Source organism: Tachypleus tridentatus, chromosome 12 (assembly GCF_004210375.1).
Source record: "Tachypleus tridentatus isolate NWPU-2018 chromosome 12, ASM421037v1, whole genome shotgun sequence".
In the NCBI taxonomy this organism is placed as follows: Eukaryota; Metazoa; Arthropoda; class Merostomata; order Xiphosura; family Limulidae; genus Tachypleus; species Tachypleus tridentatus.
This window is the reverse complement of record NC_134836.1, coordinates 107,629,369-107,640,494: the sequence shown is the minus strand read 5'-3', so window position 1 is coordinate 107,640,494 and position 11,126 is coordinate 107,629,369. Positions and strand designations below refer to the sequence as shown.

Here is an 11,126-nt window from a genome sequence, read left to right as displayed (position 1 = left end):
TTGTTCCTACCTTATACTTCCAATTCAAAATTAGGTCTGAACTTCGGGCGGGGTAAGAAAAAAAACAAAAAAAGCCGTACGCGTAGGAAGCGTATTCTACAATGACGTGTACAAACTTCCTGCTTCCTTACTTAGCAACCACATTTATAAATTCTAGAATGTTCCTAACACTCGAGTAATTAAAGAACCAAGCAGAATCTGAATGGTAAATACGATCATTAAATTCCGGTAAAGTGTTGAACTCTAACACCTACGACTCAAGACACTCCAAACCTAACTACGTTCGCCAGCGTTCTCTTAAGTGAACGTTATAAAGAACGTCGCACAATGGCAGATGATAAAACAAAATTATTTCTTGATATATAAAATCGTGCTTGTTATTGTAAATCGAGGAAACCCTAGAAGTAAGAGATTTTTTTAATGTTTTTACCCTTCATATGTTAAAATATTTTATAAATTTTACTTTTTCTAAAAGGTATGCTTACTGTAATACGTAGGATAATACGTACAATTATGCCCCAGTTTAGTGACGAACGTTTAATTTTAGAGTTTAGAATCTAACGATAGAAACTATAGTGTTAGAAATCACACGTAATTACAAACGTCCCACACACTTGGCTTTTGGCTTTCAATCATTGTATGGATAGTAACCTGACCTTTATTAAAGTTTTCGTATATAATATGAATGACCAGGCGTTGCTGAGTGGTTAGCATGTCCAGCCTGTGAATTCGTCCTGATTCCTAAAATAAAAAAATAAAAAATAGTGTTCTCTAAAGCCGATGGTCAAATGTAAAGGTGACAGTTAAATCCCAGTGTTAGGTCAAACAAAACTAGCCTATAAACTGGCACATAAGATGCACTACAAATCAATACACTGATTATACCAGTTCGATAAACAAACGTTGTGGCTCTTAACATAAAATTTTGCAGAAGTTAAACAGAATAGAACACCACAATTTTTTTAAAGTTCGTTTTAAAAAAATTTCGTTCGATCGTTAAAGGTCACTAGGAACTCTGAGAAGATGAACATTTTCGAGACTTCATGAACACTAATATTTATACACTTGAAGTCGCGAATAACGTTTAAAACCATCACAATTTTATCCACAATAAAACTGTAACGATCTTTCTTGTTCATAAACCAACTATACCGGAGTTGTAACCTAAGCACTCTGATGGTCGTTTCTGCGCACAGAGAAACTATAATCACAGTGAGGATTGCCCGGCATGGCCAGTGTAGTTAAGGGACTCGAATCGTAATCCGAGGTTCGCAGGTTCAACCCCCGTCGCATCAAATCAAACATACTGCTCTTTCAGCCGTAGGAGCGTTATAACGTTACGGTCAATTCCACTATCTGTTGGTAAAAGAGTGTCCCAAGAGTTGGCGGTGGGTGGTGATGACTAGCTGCCTTCCTTCTACTCTTACACTATTAAATTTGGGGACAGCTAGCGCAGATAGCCTTCGTGTAACTTTGCGCGAAATTCAAAACAAACAGTGAAGATTCATGAACATAGTCCATAACCCTGAAGCGTCAGACAAACATATATATATATAAGAATATACACTGTAAAGGTGTGATTAATTACGTACTTCAACTTTATATGAAAGGCTCTGAAGTAGATAAGAATAAATCAGCAGTTTCTGATGGTAAGCCTCATTCTTCAGTAGTTTACGAAGAAAGAAGTACTTCCCAATATGAAATGGTCTCCATGCAATGTTAAATAGATGCATTTGAGTGTTAAATGGATCCTCGTGTGTGTGTGTACTGTCAGTAAACTCGTAGCACATTCTGCTAACCTAATACTTGAATGTGTGTTACTCCTTAGTCTATTCGTTATATTAATTCTGAAAAGTTAAATATTTGATATCACGTTGTAATGTGAACATTGTAAAGACGTTGTTTTCAACAAATTGGCGTTTTTTGTCTCTAATTCGTGGTGTGTTCTACTACGAATGATTATACAGGTTTGCAATGGTTTTATTCTCTCGAAGTTTTCACATATTCTACAGTATTTCCTGTTCACTGAATCCGAAAATGATATTCATTTTCTTTCTACATCAACGTACGCATTTTCACAAACCGTCATAATGCAGTACGTAAAAGAAATACACAACACGTAGTTTTGAAACTAAAGACATATATTTCTTCCCCACACTCAAAACAAAAAATCGATATGAATGAGGAAACATATTCGTTTGACAACAATGTTCTTCCATTTTCTTTAGTTTGTTTGTTTTTATTAACAAACATAATAACAATAAATATATTCATTGTGGCAAACGAAATAATTATTTGATCTAAGTAAGATTTTTTTTCCCGATTTGTAGAACAAAAAATCCTTCATTACATATTTTGTTGTTTGTGTCTTGAATTTTCGAGCAAAGCTACACAAGGGCTATCTGCTCTAGCAGTCCCTAATTTAGCAGTGTAAGACTAGAGGGAAGATTAGAAATAAGGAGAGCGAAATTTGGGTGCTTAAGCCCGCAACGTCCCACATCTATATCACCCTTCACCGTTTAGAGACAGTTGTGGAAAGGTGACTGCTCTTCCAAATTAAAATAAGAATAAGATAAACATAAAGAGATGAAAAATAATGAAAATAAAGCACTACCATAAGTAAGATGAAATTTATCTCTTAAAGTTAGCATTCCTGCTCCCAGTATGGTGGAGATACTTATTAACACGACATTGAGCCATATTAGTATACTAAGTTTGCTGTGACTGGCGTGCTTTTATATGCGGCTGAAGGTGTACATCCGCATAAAGTTGTGCAAAGTTCTTAAATGACCTTATGTTTAACCTTTTAACAACTGTCTACAGGCACAGAAGGGTGATATAGATGTGGAATGTTGTGGGTTTGAGCACTCACATCTCGTTTATCTAATTTTTATTCTTCTTATGTGAGATTAGCGAATTGGAGGTTAAGACTGATAGACGGTGTATCTCCACCGCAATGTGGGTCCTACTTTTAGCATCTCCTCTAAAACTTAAGATAGATTTTATAATCCCACGTTGTAGTTTGTACTCCAAGGATTCTGTTTTTGTAAAAAAAATGCAGCATATTTTGTTTAACTTTATGATTATAATATATATATTGTACATCTTTTTGAACAGTGTCATTGATTTTTGACTTTTACATTTCGTCGTTAAATTCGTCTGTCCAAGTCACAATGAACGTATTTTAACAGCTTATTGTATAAATACATTTTCAACTGTTTTCTTAGTTTCATATTTCTTAAACTGTTTTCTGAAACGATAGCATGCAAACAATATTGAACTTGATTCTAATAAGAACCAGAGCTACTCTATGCTGTTCACATATATCCTGCATGGCCAGGTAGTTATGGAACTCGACTCGTAGTCTGAGGGTCGCGGGTTCAAATCCCCGTCACACCAAACATGATCGACCTTTCAGCCATGAGGGAGTTATAATGTGACAGTTAATCCCACTATTCTTTGCTAAGAGAGTATCCCAAGAGTTGGCGGTGGGTGGTGTCGACTGGCTGCCTTCCTCCATCTTTACACTGGTAAATTGGGAATGACTAGCGCAGATAGCCCTCGAATAGCTTTGCGCGAAATTCAAACCAAACCAAACCAAATATCCTGTTTCCAATTCACCAGACTTTATCCATAAAACCGAAACGATTAGATTAACATCTGTTTCAGGGCAAGTTAACGTCCCTTTAGACCCATACTCATCTGTATCACGTATCTCTGACCTTCAGCGTTGTTTCTGTCCTTACAGACACGTACGATTGATTTCTAAGCATACTTTACGATGATTACTTACTCCTACAGCACAAATACAACAACTAAGATAAATCATCTGGCTTATGGTTCTATCCATCAGTTGAGACGGGATCAGAAAGTATTATTGTTTGTTGTTTTTTTTCCTTTTAAAAATGAGACTGGGTGTGACGTCATCATATTTCGTCATCACCTTATGTCATCGTTATTCTGTGGACTGACACGGATCTTCTCATTGACAATTTCTTAATTTACTGATGTTTTATCTTGAGCTGTCTAATACAGTCTGCTAATTTTCTCTTCAAATAAGGCTAAAATCGACTTCTAGTTATTTCTATTATTATTGTTGCTACTATATATTTAAGTGCAATACTAGTTGATGACTATTTTTTCTGGAATCGAAACAAAACTTGTACACGAAGTAATCTAAAGTTTGTTTATTTTTTTCACTAGATGTCGTTCTGTAAAGTCTCATTAATTGCTAACTACTTTGAACTTTATTAAAGCTTACGTTCTTCAAATAATAATACGTCGAAAAAGCATTGTATTTCTATTAAGGATTCAAGAAATATAATTTTTATTGGATCCGTATAAATAGTACTGAATATATTCATGAAGTATTATTATAATTTTTGGTACATCAACAAGAATAAATTATTGTAACTTATAAATAAAGACAGTTAGTTTTAGTATTTGGTGAAAAGCTTGTGCTATACATATATACGGAATCAAATCCGTTTTATAGACATGTAAACAAATTGTAATGGTAAATAAATGACTAGAATTAACGAAGTTCTGATATTGTAAGTCAATGTTCGTTATTTGATGTTAAGGTTAATTACGTATCTTAATACAGTAACGTGAAATATATAGATATATATATCTTATGTAAAAGAGTTAATGTGTAGATATAATGCTGATAAACTACAGATTTTAGAAATCGCATATAATTTGTTGTTGTTGAGTGATCAGAGAAAGTGTAGATGATATGGTGTCTCACCATACTATTAATGGAATTAATGCTACACTCTGTTACAAAGTTCTTTGTAGTCCATTTTGTCCAGCTCAAAACTAAAGTTTTGGTCGGAAGAAACTTTGAAGTACTTAATATAATTGAATATGTTTGGTTTGTTTTGCATTTCGGGCCAAGCTACACGAGAGCTATCTGCGATAGCCGTCCCTAATTTAGCAGTGTAAGACGATGGCAGCTAGTCATCACCACCAACCGCCAACTCTTGGGCTACTCTTTTGCCAAATAATAGTGAGATTGATTGTCACATTATGACGCCCGCATGGCTGAAAGGGCGAGCATGTTTGGTGAGACGGGATTCGAATCCTCAACCCTTGAATTACCTAGAAGATGAATATAATTATAAAGAGGATTAATGTAATAAATACGGAGTTCATCCATTTCGGAATTATAAAAAATAAATATTTATGGTTCATTCGTTGTAAGACCCACAGTGACACAGCTGTAAGTCTAAAGACTGATAACGCTAGAAACCAGTTTCAATACCCGTGGTAAGCATAGCACAGATAGCCTACTGTGTAAATTTGTGCTTAACAGCAAACAAACAAATATTCGACGTATTGATTGTTGTTTTTTTTCATAATGTTGATGAGTTATTACTTAATATTAACGTGCATATTTATGTATCTCAGTATTAAGTAAAACTCTGAAACAGCGCCCTCTAAAATTTTTATTAATCGATGTGCCCAAAACATTTAACGACCACCATCTGTGGATACAATGAACAGAATTTGTTGATTTGTCAAGATGTTTTAGAATTTCGCGTAACGCCACAGGAGGGACGCATAGACATATCTAATTTTGAATTAATACATTAGAGGGACATCAACTATTTAAAGACACTCACTATCAATAGTTAGGCTACTTTTGTCTAATCAAATAATGAGACTTAGCTGTCACTCCTATTACACACCTACGGCTTTCAGTTGTGGAAAGCGTCTTTACTAGAACAGGTCGCGAACATGGAATCCTTAAATTTACAATCCAGTACTCTTAATTACAAAGCCACACACCTGTGGTTTAAACTGCACTTATGTTTCATTCAAAGAGAATTACCCTGAGGATGTATTTAAATATCGTATTGAAAAATAAATATGAGAAAAATATATATATAAAAAGAAAAGACAGTTCGTTAATTTGGATTCAAACCTTGTATTCATCGTAACGTAAATCTAAGAACAATCTTGTGTTGAAAGAGATAGAAACGTAGCAAAATGTTTTGAGTATTTCAATTCATTTCTAAGTTAGTTGCATATTCTGGATGTTAAAGTTATAAATTTCCAATTTTCTACAAATATTCCCAATTTTTAAACGCAGACGATCCGTGTTTTTTAATGAAGTAAGGTTTACAAAAAGCTAAGCCTACCTTTATTAAAATGCATACTAACAGTTTATTGCTGATTAGCCTATCAATGACAAAAGAGTTACAAACGTTATATTATAATAATTTTGAGCATGCAAATCAACGTGTCACGTGTCATCCACAACTTATATAAAGTCGCTTTGGAAAAATGGTACGTGTTGGGACTACACTTTGACATTCTTGAGTTTTTCATAGGTAATGTGATGTTACTGAAAAAGATATTTTTTTAAACTGAGGACTTAGAACATCCGCTTGAATATTGTTCAGATTGCAGGGGTCATCAGGTAAACATCTGCAACAAGTCATGTCCCAGCCATAATTAGCCAAATAAAAGGTGTTATGACAGAAAATAATTCAAAACACAGACGCCAGTGGTAAAACCTTCTACGTGCCACAGGCAATAGTGCGTAGCACAGTGAAGAATGATATTCGTATGAATACGGGGTCAATAGAGTATGGGTTCACTAAGAAAAGGTTTTCAACCATTATCTATGTTCAACTGTCTCATACCTCAAGTATCTGTCGAATGATATTGGTATTCATGCTATTCCATACGAAAATATATCGATCAAGTTGCGCCTATAAATTTACGTACAATTGCACTTTTGAAACTGTCGTTATGAACCGTTGTCTTCATTCACATTATGAATTATGGAAGGCCTGAAGAGAGGAGTAGTTTGTTTTGAACATGACAGACTTACGACGGAACCATTTATAATAGAAACTACTTATATATTATCAAAATGTACTGCTGTTAGACGTGATGACATGGACTGTAACAACGTATAAGGCTCCAAAACAGTTTTAATTTAATGTACTCAACCCTGTGTTTGACATAAGCCTAAAATAATTCATCCACTTACAAATCAACGTTAGCATAACATCCACATAACTTATAACTTTGTTGCCACAAATGACTGGAAATAAAAACGTATCTCAGCCGTTCAGAGTATACATTCGATATTACAATTTCCAGCACATTTTCTGAGGAGCGCAGAAATCCCTCGTGTAGCTTTGCGCGAAATTCAAAACAAACCAATATTTTCGAGGAGATGTTATATAATAGTATTACTGTTGATTTAGATAGGCCGGATGTTTTTAAGTTCCTAGATAACCAACGTTCTAGCTAAGAAGTTTTGTGATTTTTGAAAAATTCAGTTTATGTCAACATCTAAAAAGACGTTAGAGATTGAGTCTTGAATTGTCATTTATGTATATAAACAAATATCAATGAACATAAAAGAAACATAAAAATTGTTTTAAAATAAATTATAAAGCAAAAGTTTAATATAATTTGTTGACAAGTTCTTATATTTATATACTGACTCGAACGGACTCTTACGTTAACAATTCGTTGAAATAATATAATCATTATAGGAAAACTGAAGACCAGAGAGTTCGATTGGTTTGGTTCGTTTTGGAATTTTGCAAAGCTACACGAAGGCTATCTGCGCTAGCCGTTCCTAATTTAGCAGTGTGAGACTAGAAGGAAGGCATCTAGTTAGCACCACCCACCGCCAACTCTTGGGCTACTTTTTTTACCAACAAATAGCAGGATTGACCGTCACATTATAACGCCCCCACAGAGTAGCACAATAGTTGGCAGTGGGTGGTGATGACTAACTACCTTCCCACTAGTCTTACACTGCTAAATTAGGGATGGCTAACGCACAAAGCCCACGTGCAGCTTTGCGCGACGAATCTAAACAAACGCGTAGAAACGTTCGGGATGGACAAATATTTCTAATTAAAGCACTGAATACAGTTGCATTTAATTCTGCTCGGATTTCTCAGTGTGTTAAATTGCGTGGAAATGTTAGTGTGGAAATTATTTTTCTGTATCATATACTTTTCTCGCTTAAATTAAAAGTAAAACTTAGAAAACTGTCACCTCTTTAAACTATGTGTTCCTGATGTACAGTTCATCTTTAAGAATGCACCTTGATACATGGGATTTCTCAAGTACAAAGTAGTTCAGTCATAAAGTGGGCCCCGTAGAGAAGGCTGATCAGAAACGACTGATTTAAGGCCTGCGTATCCTTGTGCCCACCTAACTTACCGTCACCCACGCTGCTTTGGTCAGCAACTAACGCCTAGTATTTCGTGTGTAATGTCGCTTAGGGGAGAAGCTACTTCAACTTTTCCTTCTCTGTGTTCTTTTTTTTTGTTTTATTTTGTTTCCTAGTCAGACTTTAGGCAGTTTTTCTCAGACTTGGCGCCTTTTATCTACAGGCAAAAGCAGTTTCGTGTAAGTTGTAAGGTTCGTATAGAGTGACGCTCATGTTATAACCGCAGCACTGTAGTCCTAGCCCTTGAGCAATCACACGCTTGCCTGTTGAAGTCTCTTTCTTTCTCTTTGTCGTTGTTTTCCTACTAGCGACGGTAGTAAGAAGAGAAGATACAAAAACCCAGATATCGTGATGTTAAAATTTGAGAACTAACGTAAGTTTTGGGGCTAATGTTTGAAATACGTTTGAGAGACTCGTACAATATGGGTAAGTTGAATTTCTGTTAAAACCTGATAGCGTTTATTCATCTGCAGTTGTAGTTGTTAATATTATTTGTCCTTACACCATCGCAAAGTAGTTCGATATATTGTTTGTACTATTTTTAACCACTCTAAATATTTGAGATGATATTGCTAGTATTTATTTCAACAATCTTTTAAAGTTATATTATCCTAAAATAATTTCTCTTTAAGCTATGTTTGCTCAAAATAATTTATCTTTAAGCTCTATTTACTTATAATTTATGGGCCGGCATGGCCAGGTGGTTTAGGCACTCAACTCGTAATCCGAGGGTCGCGGGTTCGAATCCCTATCACACCAAATATGCTCCCCCTTTCAGCCGTGGGAGCATCATAATCTTAGAGTCAATCCCACTATTCGTTAATAAAAGGGTAGCCCAAGAGTTGGTGGTGGGTGGTGATGCCTTCCCTCCAATCTTACACTGCTAAATTAAGGACGGCTGGCACAGATAGCCCTCGTGTAGCTTTGCGCGAAATTCAAACCAAACAAACTTACAATTACGTTCCCTTTAAGCTATATTTGCTTAACCTAACACTCCCGCTAGTACAACAGTAAGTCTCAGGATTTATAACACTAAAATCAAGGGTTCGATTCCCATTGGTGGGCTCAGTGTCTTTGCTGTAAGAAAACACATAATACACACTTAAAATAACTTATCTTTAAACTATAGTTACCTATAACTAATTTCTTTTAAAGTTATATTTACTTAAAATAATTTATCTTTGAGCTATATTTACTTAAAATTAAGTTTTCTTTAAGCTATATTTATTTAAAATGACTTATCTTTAAACTAGTAAATATAGCTTAAAGATAAATTATTTTAAGTGAATATAACTGAAAGAAAACGTAATTGTAAATAACTACATAGTTTAAAGATAAGTCATTTTAAATAAATGTAGCTTAAAGAAAACTTAATTTTAAGTACATATAGCTCAAAGATAAATTATTTTAAGTAAATATAGCTCAAGGATAAATTATTTTAAGTAGATATAGCTTAAAGATAAATTATTTTAAGTTTTCTTTAAGCTATATTTATATAAAATGACTTATCTTTAAACTATATAGTTACTTACAATTAAGTTTTCTTTCAGTTATATTTACTTAAAATAATTTATCTTTAAGTTATATTTACTTGAAATAATTTCGCTTTTAGTTAATAACACAAACGGCCTTGAGAGAGACTTGTAGTAGCGTATAGTGTGTATTTCAAGTTACATGTGTAATGTTCAGTTGAGAGTTGTTAGTGACGTGTAAATCAAGTGTTTTGTAATCTAAGAAAACAAACCTAGTAGCTTCACCCACTCCACCCTTCCTTCTTTGGCTAGAAAATTATTAAAATGAGCTTTGAAAGCGAAAATCCCCCACACGAGGGACAAGAATCCAAACTATACGTAGTTGCTTCAACTCGTCATTGTGGAAAAACGGCTTGTTCCTACCTTATACTTCCAATTCAAAATTAGGTCTGAACTTCGGGCGGGGTAAGAAAAAAAAAAAAGCCGTACGCGTAGGAAGCGTATTCTACAATGACGTGTACAAACTTCCTGCTTCCTTACTTAGCAACCACATTTATAAATTCTAGAATGTTCCTAACACTCGAGTAATTCTAAAGAACCAAGCAGAATCTGAATGGTAAATACGATCATTAAATTCCGGTAAAGTGTTGAACTCTAACACCTACGACTCAAGACACTCTCCAAACCTAACTACGTTCGCCATAGCGTTCTCTTAAGTGAACGTTATAAAGAACGTCGCACAATGGCAGATAAGATAAAACAAAATTATTTCTTGATATATAAAATCGTGCTTGTTATTGTAAATCGAGGAAACCCTAGAAGTAAGAGATTTTTTTAATGTTTTTACCCCTTCATATGTTAAAATATTTTATAAATTTTTACTTTTTCTTAAAAGGTATGCTTACTGTAATACGTAAGGATAATACGTAAATACAATTATGCCCCAGTTTAGTGACGAACGTTTAATTTTTAGAGTTTAGAATCTAACGATAGAAACTAGTATAGTGTTAGAAATCACACGTAATTACAAACGTCCCATGTTTCACACTTGGCTTTTGGCTTTCAATCATTGTATAGATAGTAACCTGACCTTTATTAAAGTGTTTCGTATATAATATGAATGACCAGGCGTTGCTGAGTGGTTAGCATGTCCAGCCTGTGAATTCGTCCTGATTCCTAAAATAAAAATAAAAAATAGTGTTCTCTAAAGCCGATGGTCAAATGTAAAGGTGACAGTTAAATCCCAGTGTTAGGTCAAACAAAACTAGCCTATAAACTGGCACATAAGATGCACTACAAATCAATACACTGATTATACCAGTTCGATAAACAAACGTTGTGGCTCTTAACATAAAATTTTGCAGAAGTTAAACAGAATAGAACACCACAATTTTTTTAAAGTTCGTTTTAAAAAAAATTTCGTTCGATCGTTAAAGGTCACT

At 34.4% G+C, this 11,126-nt stretch overlaps 1 protein-coding gene across 6 annotated transcripts in view; it reads left to right on the top strand.

The window, feature by feature from the left end:
- Nucleotides 1-11,126, top strand: part of LOC143234288 (uncharacterized) — a 218,350-nt gene that overhangs the window by 40,344 nt on the left and 166,880 nt on the right. Inside the window, exon 1 of one of the 6 annotated variants that reach the window (XR_013018580.1) lies at nucleotides 7,965-8,638. The exons of the other annotated variants lie outside the window; for them this stretch is intronic. The gene's annotated coding sequence lies outside the window, so the exon portion shown is untranslated. Of the gene's footprint in view, nucleotides 1-7,964; nucleotides 8,639-11,126 lie in introns of those variants that run through there. 6 annotated transcript variants of the gene reach the window in all.